An 11,532-nucleotide genomic window follows, 5' to 3' on the forward strand; every position below is an offset into this window, starting at 1 on the left:
GAAATGAAATAACAAAATTGTCGCTCTCAAGACACCAACATGCTGGAAGGATGAGATGTTCTCCTATTAACACACACACTACTTTCCTTTTAGGTTCCTTTTTTAAAAGCCAGAAGGAGCACAATGGTGTTCTTTCCAGCATTCATCTTGATGTACATTTAATAATAGGTCGCTGTTGTCAATACGGGTCCATCAACTGACTTACATTTCTGCTTTTTTTTGGCTGTTTAGAGAACAATGAATTCTTTATTGTTGCAGGTGCAGAGCGTGGGACGAGTATAGACAGGAATCCCACTATTGTCGCGAATTTCGTGGTGAAGTCTTAGCCACTCATTTAACGAGAATTTAAGGAGTATTTCAAGCCTCAAACAAACATATTCTCAGCCATCTGATCGGACCACCTCTATGTATGCGGATACATAGCACAGCATATATAAAGATGCGGAAACAGCTGAATGTCACTGCAGCCATGGCGTGCATCGTTCAAATGTCACTGCTTTGTTTGTTGCTGCTCTCGGTGTCCTGCACCCCAGGAAGTGATGCTGCTACACGTATGTAGAATTTCCCTACGCTATCATTTTTGTTGTGCAAAAAAAAAAAGGGTTAGCCAAGGGGCCCGAAAAATCGGGGCCCCCGGATAGCTGCTTTTCATCTCATTATTTTCCTAACGAGGGTACCGAATACATTGTTTAGCGCAAAACAACCGACACAAGAAAGACGACCAGGACAAGGCTCTACTCTCAACGGACATCATTTTATTGCGTCACTCCTTTATAGAAAGCTGAAACTAGGGGAACATGGGCAGAGAGCACCATGTGGTGAAAACGCCAACATGCGATCACAAGAGCGCACTCATGCGACAGCATACAAAAAATTATATTCGGCTCCGTACGAGGTTAAGGAAGGCACACTAATGCACTGTGACCCCAATGACTGAAGGAAGAATGCTTGCGATAACTCTCGGGTGGTGGTGTCACGGCTCTTTTTCAAAATCGTGGTATCTCGAAACATGGGTTTTGGTGGTTCCTCCACATGGTGCTCACTGCGCATGTTCCTCTAGTTTCAGCTGTCTATAAAGGAGTGACGCACAAAAATGACGTCCATCGAGAGTAGCGCTTTGCCCAGGTCGTCCTTCTTGTGTCCTTTTGTTTTGCGCTAAACAAAGTATTCATGTATTCGCACCAACTAGCCCACCAACGCATTGTGCTGAATGTCCCGAACCCGGCAACATTACCGCCTTCAGGTAGGACGCGCGGGTTTATTGACCAGTTGTCTTCACCCAAAAAGATCACGTACTCGGGACGCCTGCGGCAGAGAGAATGTTCTGCGTCCGCCACCAAGCTTTTTGAGTCGTGGCGATGCCTAAAACTCACATTGATAGGTCTCGTAGTAACACGTAAATACCCCGGAAAGTTATTTGGAAAACGGTGCCGCCGGTACCTCAATCGGAAGGGCACCGCACGCGTAATGCGAAAGACGGGGGGTCGTTCCCCACCAGCGGCAAATGGTTTCTTCATCCACTTTCATTTCCGTCAATTGGTCGTTTCTTATATCAGTTACAAGGCACAATTATTTCCTGTGTGTCCTCCTTGGTCTCTTTGTTTGTTTGTTTCCTGTAACATTCCTGTAACAGGCCTGTAACAGGCCTGTTTGCTTTCTGTAGCAGGCCCCTCGGTTAACCCCCTTTCATTTCGTCCATCGCATAACGAGGGTCCTGAACCCGTCAACGTTGATGCCTTCAGGTAACACGGCGGGTTTATTGACCTGTTGCCTTCACCCAAGAAAATCATGTACTCGTGAAAATTGCGGCACAAAGGATGCTCCAGATCCGCCGCCAGAGTTTGTGAGTGGTGGCGCTGGCTAACACTCCCAAGGTTCATGTATGAAGCATAGATACCCAAGAAAGTGGACGGTAAGACGCCACCCCGATAGCTCAATTGGTAGAGCATCGGACGCATAATGTGTAGACGTGCGATCGTTCCCCACCTCCGGCGTGTTTTTTCATCCACTTTCACTTCCATTATTTATTATTTCTTTAATTGAATTACTAACCACAAGTATTTTTCCCTGTGTTTACCTTGGTGTCCTTGTTTGTTGACTTCTTATGAAATTATAAAAATATTGGCCACTCGGTTAATCTCTTTTCTTCTCCTTGATGACGAAATGAGTGTATTTTTTTCCGTTTCATTTTCAGTGCCTCCGGGGACCATTCATACGATACGTGAGTGTTTTAAGAATGTCATTTACACAAAGACGAGGTGTATTAAATTTCTACTGCATAACAAAATTTTCTAACCGGCACTTTATAAACATCGAGATTCATTTCTACGTGTTGTGTAATGGGAAAGATTTACGTAGCTAGGATGGTAGTTTGAATTTTTTTTCTAGCAATAACTTCCCCAAAACCTGCGTAGTAGCCAAACAGATATGTGAGAGTGGTTCAGGTTTGTGTAGTGTACTACTCAGGCTCTAGTGTCGGTGATGCTTGACGCAGTGCCGTAACTGTGTTACAAGTTTGGCTCTTTGTTGGGCGAACTTGTGCCCTGAAATACAAGTAACTCTCCAGCAATTCGATAGCGGCGAGCAAAGTCAACGATCGTGGAAAATCTGATCTGTGGGTTAGGCGCTTAAGCTTCAATGCATTCCTCTTCGAAAGTTGTAGGATAATCGCTCGTACTCGAGTGCTTTCCAGAAGCTACTGCGCAATACATGTCGCACATGGAATCAGATTACTTATGTTTGGCTACAGCGTAGACGACAGACAAAATCAACGATAGCACCCGAGTAGGTTCCATATCATGGAGGCGCGTCTTGCACTGAGCAATAACGTTTAAAATTCGTTATCCGGTGGAAAGCGCTCACCGGTGTAACATAAAACAGATACTTTTCTCAATAGAATCGTCAACACCCTTTTCTTGGGCAAGTTGGTACTTGCTGAAGCACACGACATTGCAGCGCGAAAACGTCCAAAAGAAAGATTCACACCTCGTTCGGCTATCACCCCTGTTGCGGAAACCTTCCTTATGAGGCATAATGTCAAGGTGGGCTTGTAGGTACAAGCAGGGTTGCCGAAAAAAGCCGAAGGTGGTGCTATGTTACAAGGTGAAAAACAACCACAGGAAGGCGTCAAAAATCTAGGGGTTACCTGTTGCGTTTTCCGCTCCGAAGAAACCATCTTCCCTATGCCCTCGAATCACTGGATTCACTGCGCAAACGTGTAACTGTAAGTGCGCAAAACGCTGTGTGCACCCCTGCGTGAGAGTGGTATACCCGGTACCGCTAATTGAGACTTATAATGCACCGGACAGACCGGCCGTAGTGTGACCTATTGGATGACAGATCATGCGAATATTTAAAGAAAGAGTATGACCAGACATCCTCTTGCGCATAGCAGGTGTTGCTGCTGTGATCCACATTTTTCTTTGGTGACGATCCTGAGTAGCAGAAGATATAAAACCGCGCGGCAACTGCTTTATCATATTCATATCAGTGGTCAAGCTTGTGCGAGTCAAACATCTATTTTATTAAATGATACGCAAATTCAATTTGTGCGTTTGTCTCAAACAAGATGGCTTGTCATTTGCTCTTTCCCGCGCCCTGGTGTCGAGAGTGCGTGTGAGTTAGATAGGTAGCGAGCATTTCACCTAAAAGGAAAGACAGTTGTGAGGATAGCGCCGTCTTTCTTTCACCTCTGTTTGTAGCTGTCAATGGATCTTTCCGAGCACTTTTGCGCTGAAATATCATGTCTCTCAGTGTAGCAATATGATCACCTTACAAAAATATTCAGTAGTTAGTTGTATTGGCTTTGAGAAGTCATTAGGACATTAAACAGGATAAAGAAGTACAAAATCTTTACTCCGCTATGTGTATTGCACTATAAATTTTTGCGGAAACCTCAAATCGGTGTACCCGAACAACGTATCAGCGATCTAAGCGGCAACTTTGCAGTTACCGGCACAGCAGCTTATTTTACACTGATTTTCTTATTAAGGTTGGGGAGATCGAGCTGTGCGTACATACGCTGGTGTGTGGAAGTTACTGGCTACATGTCTGATTGTCGCAAGCTTCCTCCTGCTTCACTTTTTTTCTTTGACCACGGTTAGTACGGAAGCCTCTGTGTTTCTGTGAGCTCCCTTTTTTCTTAATTTCTGCATCTGTTTGTTGATTATATACGGCTTCTGAAACCTCACTCACCTAGTTTAGTAGTGCAGAATTTCCTTATGAAAAGACGAAAAATACGATGAGCGACATATTTTGCCGAGGAAAATTACCGCATTGTCTTTTCCGGTATTTGCAGCAAAATTTGGGAATCTTCCATTGACAGGTAAGCTTGAAAATTTCCGTTATCTTCAATACGCATTTTTTTCGCTTTCAAAATAACAGTGTACTCTCAAACTTCCTAAAGTTTTTTTAATATGGGGTTTTATGTGGCAAAACCATTTTCTGGTTATGAGGCACGTCGAAGCGGAGGACTGCGGAAATTTTGACCCCATGGGATTGTTTGACGTGCACATAAATCTAAGTAAACGGGCGTTTTCGCATTTCGCCCCCCACCGAAATGAGGCCGCACCAGCCCGGATTCAATCCTGCCGCCTCGTGCTCATCAGCACAACACCATAGCTCACTGACGTTACTCCTATCAACACTTTTAACGCGATAGCGTTAAGGAGCTCGTGTCGCAGAAAAGCCGGTGTCGTCGGCGTCGGGTGTCGGCGTCGGCGGCGTTGACCGTGAGCGATAAATCACGGCAGGCGCTTCATAAATAAAAAGCAAATTCCAAGATTGGCCCGGTGGGAATCGAACCCGGGTCTCCGGAGTGTGAGACGGAGACGCTACCACTCAGCCACGAGTTCGATGCTTCCAAGCGGTGCAAACGCGCCTCTAGTGAATGCGGTGTTGCCTTCGAAACGAGCCGTGGAAAGTTATACTGCGGTGTATATCGGTAATTACGAACATGTAACGTACAGAAGTCACAATTACACGAGTTGCGAAGTGCGTTTCCGCTGCATTTCTTCTGCGCTTTCCGCACACGCAGAGCCATCTTGCGGCAAACACAGAAGACCCCCTCCTCTCAATGTACGGCGCTGCCCCGACAGGAGGCGCGCCGCGCGCGCATTGGGACCGCTGCCAGGCGCGTCGCGGGACTCCCTCTCCCCTGACGACGCTTCGCCGTGCTCCCGCTTTAGATTACTATCTATCTCTCTGCCCGTGCCGATCACGACGTTTGGCTGGCGTAGATCGTTTCCCCTCCGAGACACCGAGTTCTTTGGTTCGTTTCGTTCGCTCAGGCGCACGTTTCGTTGGCGCGCCGAACGCTGCGTTGCTCGACGCTCACCGCGTGATAGGTGGGCGCTAAGTCCGATGCGGGGCGCATCGTAAGTGATTGCTGTGCCGTAGCGCATTGTCTTATACCCCTTGGCGGGTTGACGGCAACGCTGTCGCGTCGCACTCTTGAAGGCGAAGCTTAAGCGTCCTCCAATTTTTGTATCCGTAATGTTACAATAAGTGCCTCGCCTGCACTTCCAACTCTTCTTGCGTGCGATCAGTATAGGCTTGTCCGTTGAAGTCAAGACTCTTTCGACGGCGCGGTCACATCATGGTCGAAGTTATTAAACTTGTGTAGCCCTCAATTCTTGCTCTGTGTCTAAGTTACATAGACAGCGTTAAAAATGAATGATTTAATCATACAGCTATATTCTGGCTCCAGTGATCTCCAGCAGAAAGAAGGCGCATAGACGTTTCTACAAGTGGCCTAATTAGTCTCAATATCACTATTTCAAATGTTTATCGTCATAAAAGTGTACGAAGGTTTAGGCATCAACCAGAAAAAAAAGGAAAAGACGAACATCCTGCCCCGATTTTCTTTTTTTCCAGAGCTCGGTTTGAACCAAATAGCCTAAGTGAAAGCTAATGAGTACAGGGCGAAGGCAGCGTTCGGTGCACAGCTGCAAGAAAACTTTTGCCCAGAGGCAAAGAACATTGCGACGTCGAGAATAAATTTAGGCACCTTACGAAATCAGGGTTTGCTTTACTCAGACGCTCGTCTATTTTGCTCTTCATCGGCGTGGAAAAGCCGAAGCGGAATGTGTAGTTGGAGCAAGCAGTGACTACCCGAGTGGTATCAGAATTTATCCTTCATGGTGCGGATTACAGCAGCGTATGGACTGAACAGATTCGACGATATGCAGTACCACCGTATGGCACGGTTGGATGTACATACTCATTCGTCTCGTTTACTACTCGCTCGAGTGCTCTGCATGCACATTAGGAATAATAAAGTTTTTGTTGCGGTAGAATTTGTGCAGACATTCTAGGCGCATTTGTGCCTATGCCGTCGCCGTGAGGTTCTGTATAAAGTACAAGGGCGATAAAAGTGTCACCGCGTGCCGCATGCTTTATCTACGAGTGCAAGCGCGCGAGGATGAGCCCGCCAACGCGTCTCAATCTTGGGGGCGCGAGTTAGGAAGGCGAGGCGGTAGCGCGCCCGCTTCTATAGCTCGTGGGACAGGGGGGTGTGGCGAGGGAGGTGCTGCGTTCTTCTCCGGTGGCTGCTGGTTATGGTGCGGTCATGTGGGTAGCGCATTTTTAAAGCGCTCTGCGATGTGGCCAAGGGCTGCGCCAGCACGGGTCTCATCTTCAGAGCGATCGGCGATGCTTGGAGAGTGCGCTTGGTGCCGGTAGCTTCGTATAGGCTGTGCTTTTGACGTTTCGTTCGCGTTAGAGCGAGAGATGCATGAAGGTCCATTCGCTCGCTGCTGCTGATGCTGTGTGCGTGCGTGACACCGTGCTTGGTAATTTAGTTAGTAAGCGAGTGTTTACAAATTTCTCCGCCGATAAATGTACTATCCTAAATTCGTATCTGCGTCTAGTAAATTGCTTTCACAATCGATGCTTCTCCTCTCGGGCGAAAGTGCAACTTCTTGTTTCGTTCTATGGTTAATTATCAAAGCACTCAACCGGAAATGACACCTATGTTCACATCGTTCTATGGGGCTGTGCCCTGGCTTCACCGCTTCTTTTAACGAAATAAATAGATATATCAATAGTCACGAAGGTATTACCACATAAACAAAATTAATGAACCACACACTCACAGAAACTACAAGCGCAATGTCGACACGGAAAATTGTATACCTTAACATACAGTGAAATATTATTTGGTATCCTATGCTAACGGATTATAACCAAATGTAAAGGATAACTAAAGAAATGTGCCAAACGTTTACAAAGAAACGGAGAGTGCTAGCCCCTAATAGTATGGCGCATTGAAAATGAATTTATCTGCATTTCTCTCCATACGGGCTTCCTTCAACTTAATTCTTCAACGTAGAACTACTTCGTATTATTACTATGCTCATCTTGTACGTTTAGGGTGCAACGCATCACAGCGAAGCATTTGCTTCTAGACTTATCGGTAAATATAATGACAATCTTATTTCAAAACGAGATAATCATTCACTTTTTTTTTCAGTGCGAGGGCAAGGACTGGAAAAATCAGGTATGAATTTTGAGATTATTCATTTATATTTACAAACAAAGCATGCATTTTTCGTCTATAACATACCCAGTGCTTACTCAGTACATACGCAGTACATTCCTCTATAACATAGCAAGAGTTTTAAATTACAAACCCGTTAATATACAAACTTCACCTGATACTTACAATAATAATGTATAAAGCTTATGCGCGTGGTTGATTATAACAAACTCAGATCGCGCACAACCTTGCTGAAATGTTCTAAGCCCTCAAAGTCCAACTAAACGAACTGATGTAAGAAATGCGGAAAGCAAATGCCAACGTTGGTTGAAGTTTTCTAGTGGCCCTGTTCCTAGAACCAACTGTCAGTTTTTTTCAGGCAAAAATACTTTTCCAAAATACTTGAAGAGAGAAGGATCATATCAGCTTTAAAGACAAGCATACATTTCTAGGAAAACCACATAGACCCAGCGGACTATATTAGGTACACCTGGGTTCATTGTTATTTAACTTTGTATAAATTATTAGCATATGCAGTGTAAATTATGCACATAGTACGGCGTTGTTTTAGGAAAATTAAACTGAAAAATTAGCTTCGCTAAGCAAGTACTAAGCATGATAGAATATTTTAGGTGGCGCGTACTGTTGCGCTTGCTATGTCCCGTACTTTTCCGATTTTGACGATGAATAGACCAGTGGCATCATGAAGCCTTTATATAATATGGCTAAAGCACTGTTGCTTTGGCAGACCTTTCTGAGGAAAATGGAATACTAAGAAAAAGATAATGTTTAGTTTTATTTCTTTAAGAAATGGTGCGGTGCCTTTATTTACTGGCCGCTGACCAGTTGCCTGATGAATGGTTGTCCTGGCAGTCGAAATTGCGCTCTAAGTAAGCTAGGAGACTTAAAAAACTGCGAAACAGAAACAAACCATCTATTTTGGTGTACCTTTTTAACATGAAAGCCATTTCGGAATTCTAAACTTGCGCCATGTGCTGCCTCAATATGTCTTCACTGGCGTAGTGTATTAGGCACCAAGATGGCCAAAGATAAGCTTGGTAGGCGAGAATTTACTTCCAAAACATAAAAGGTTACAACCATATTACATGAAATGTCAGAAACAAGCAAGCTAGTATTGTCATGGCCTAGAATGCATGATATGTTCACTACTTCTAGGCCCGATAGAGGTCGTTCCACTTTAAGGTATGTATTTGGAAAACCGGCAGTGAGCTCAAGCCGGATTATTCGATTTCCCATTTGAGTGATGTTCTTTAAAAGCGTAAATCTTAAGTGTTGGTGTGTGAGAGGTTGTCGTATGAGGAAGAGTTGCTCGTTTCTGTTCCGCACAAGCATTACATGGTAATAACGTTCAAATGTATTCACGCTGACAGTTCATTCTGCAAGATTACCCCGTATTAGAAAATCCAAATCTGTTTTTGCATCCTATACGATTAACAAAACTGGCAAGGTATAGCGGATGCGTCCTTATTTATAACAGATATTTTCAATTATTTCGTAGACATTTGTTGGCGACAAAATTATATGTAGCCTTTCAAGTACTTTTTCGTCGATAAAGATATTCTTTACCAGTCCTTTTAAAACACCGTTAAAAAAACAATACATGTGCCTCATTGCTCTATAGCAGCAGTGTTTGCTCTTTTAAAGCGATTGTTTTGCTCTCACCCTATATAGAAGTATGCCAGGTGTCCCAGCAAACTTTACCAGACTAAAATTATGTGAATACCACGTATCTGGTAAAAAGAAAAGTAATGTTGCTTGCCGTCGCTTTGAGATACTCAAATTATTTCTTTAATTACATCTGATTAGAAATTTAGTCTTCAATAATTAATGAATTTCTCCAATATTATTATTAGATGAAAAGTGTAAGTGATAAAATTGCAGAGAGACATGAAAAGCTTCCGAAACCACTTTCTGTTCGCCCAGTACTTGCTACATAAAAGTGATTTTCCCGAGCGTGAAAGTTGCGTGCAAATGCACGAAAAATTACCGTGCGACTGGCCGGTCTAGCCACTTGGTATGTGTTCGCGGGCTTATTTCACGCTCGGAAAAACACACTTATGTAGCACGTATTGAGCAACAGAGAGCTCTATGGGGAGTTTTTCATGTCGTGCTACAGTTCTTTCATTGACACTTTTCACCTACTTATATTATTTGAGTCGAATAAAAAAAAATTAGGACTAATTATCTAATTCTACGGAATCAAAAAAAAGTTTGAGTGTCTCTAAGCGACGGAAATAGCATTACGTTTAAATAAAGGGAAAATCAGACATCCACCCGTTCGTAGCAATTGCTACAAATGAAACCCATTCCTCGAAAAAAAAAAGCCTCATAGTTGAAGAAAAATTCGTCCTTGTCCGGGACTTTAACCCGGAACCACCGCCCTTCCGGGGCAGCCGCTCTACCATCTGAGCTAACCAGGCGGCTAGCACATGGCAGGGGAAGTCGAATTTGTCGACAACATGAACCAAAGGCAAGAGTTTGAAGTAGTATTTCTGCAGAACCCGCTAGGTCGAGAGAAGGCAAACTCTTGCCTTTGCTTCGTGTTGTCGACAAATTCGACTTCGCCCTGCCATCTGCTAGCCGCCTGGTTAGCCAGATGGTAGAGCGGCTGCCCTGGAAAGGCGGTGGTCCCGGTTACGAGCCCCGGATCAGGAGAAATTTTTCTTCAACTATGAAGCTTTTCTTTCGAGGAACCCGTATGGGTTTCCTTAGTAGCAATTGCTACGAACGGGTGGTTGTCTGTTTTTCCCTTTATTCATTACTTCTCCCCACCTTGCAAGTATCCGCAGAACTACTACTTCAAGTATTACTTTTGTTCTTTCCGGCTACTTGGAATTCGCATATCTTTTTAATAATATATGGGGTTTTACGTGCCAAAACCGCTTTCTCATTATGAAGCACGCCGTAGTGGGGGACTCCGGATATTTTGACCACCTGGGGTTCTTTAGCGTGCACCTAAATCTAAGTACACGAGAGTTTTCGCATTTTGCCCCCATCGAAATGCTGCCGCCGTGGCCGGGATTCGATCCCGCGACCTCGTACTCAGCAGTCTAACACCATAGCCACTGAGCAACCACGGCGGGTCGCATATCTTTTAACTTTGGCTAAAGTTAGCTGGGACGCCCGGAAGATTGACATTATTTGAGTTGAAATGTACTGTCTTCTTTTTCAATTCTGCAGCAGGCTAGGCTTCAAGAAAACGAACAGCCTAGAGGCAGCAGCACCGTGTGAAATGCAATATTTGGAAGAGGTGCAACAATAAAGGTGTCCCTGCCATTACTGCCAACGCTACTGAGAACATTCTATATGCATGTGTTCTTGATGCACTTGACACTTAGAAAATTTGGATCAAGTTCTTATTCTTCATTTGGCTAAAGTTAAGGTGAACGCGCAACAACACACCTCATTGGTTGGTGCGCATGCGGGTAGTTTCAGGCACTATCCGAGGAGCCTATGAGGTGGGCGTTCCAGCTGCGAGTTGCCCCTCCTCAAAAGAGCATTATCGAGATCAGCAGGGCACGTTGGCGACGTCATCCACTGGCAAATGAGCAGGCGATGGGGGCGTGCCACATATGGGAACGCCCCATTCGCAGCAGAGATCTGTGCACCGCTGTAGGGAACGCATGTTTGGCCAGATAAGAGAGGTGGAGCAAGCAAACGGTCGGTGTCTTGAACACTGATATTTGTACTGTCTTAAACCAGCGGTTTGCTAAGATAACGGCTCCTTTTGGGCTAGATCAAGTCAGTTGATCTGCTGTTTCCAATTTGAGAACCCGTGATACCGACGACCACACTTTGTCAACGTATCCAGCTTTTTGGACACGAAGGTTTAGTTTGCGGGAGTGGCATCACGTGGCGTAGTGACGTTGAACATTTCAAACTTCCCGCGGTGATGTTTGATGACGTCAAAGAAAGAAAAATGGAAGAATAAAAGCTATCCCTGTGCATTCAACTTCATCACAACAGATGTCCCACCGAGGGTTATCAGTGTTTTTGATAAAGAGTGGCAACTGGTCGGCTGGAAATTACTTGTC

General features: G+C 44.7%; 1 long non-coding RNA gene across 1 annotated transcript; it reads left to right on the forward strand.

The window, feature by feature from the left end:
* The first annotated feature begins 430 nt into the window (after positions 1–430).
* On the forward strand, positions 431–10,796 carry LOC139050944 (uncharacterized). Its single transcript, XR_011509158.1, has 5 exons — positions 431–551; positions 2,195–2,221; positions 4,298–4,324; positions 7,472–7,498; positions 10,679–10,796. It is a non-coding gene; the product is annotated as an uncharacterized lncRNA (long non-coding RNA).
* The last annotated feature ends 736 nt before the right edge of the window (positions 10,797–11,532 follow it).

The sequence above is a fragment of the Dermacentor albipictus genome, chromosome 10, assembly GCF_038994185.2.
Source record: "Dermacentor albipictus isolate Rhodes 1998 colony chromosome 10, USDA_Dalb.pri_finalv2, whole genome shotgun sequence".
Classification (NCBI taxonomy): Eukaryota; Metazoa; Arthropoda; class Arachnida; order Ixodida; family Ixodidae; genus Dermacentor; species Dermacentor albipictus.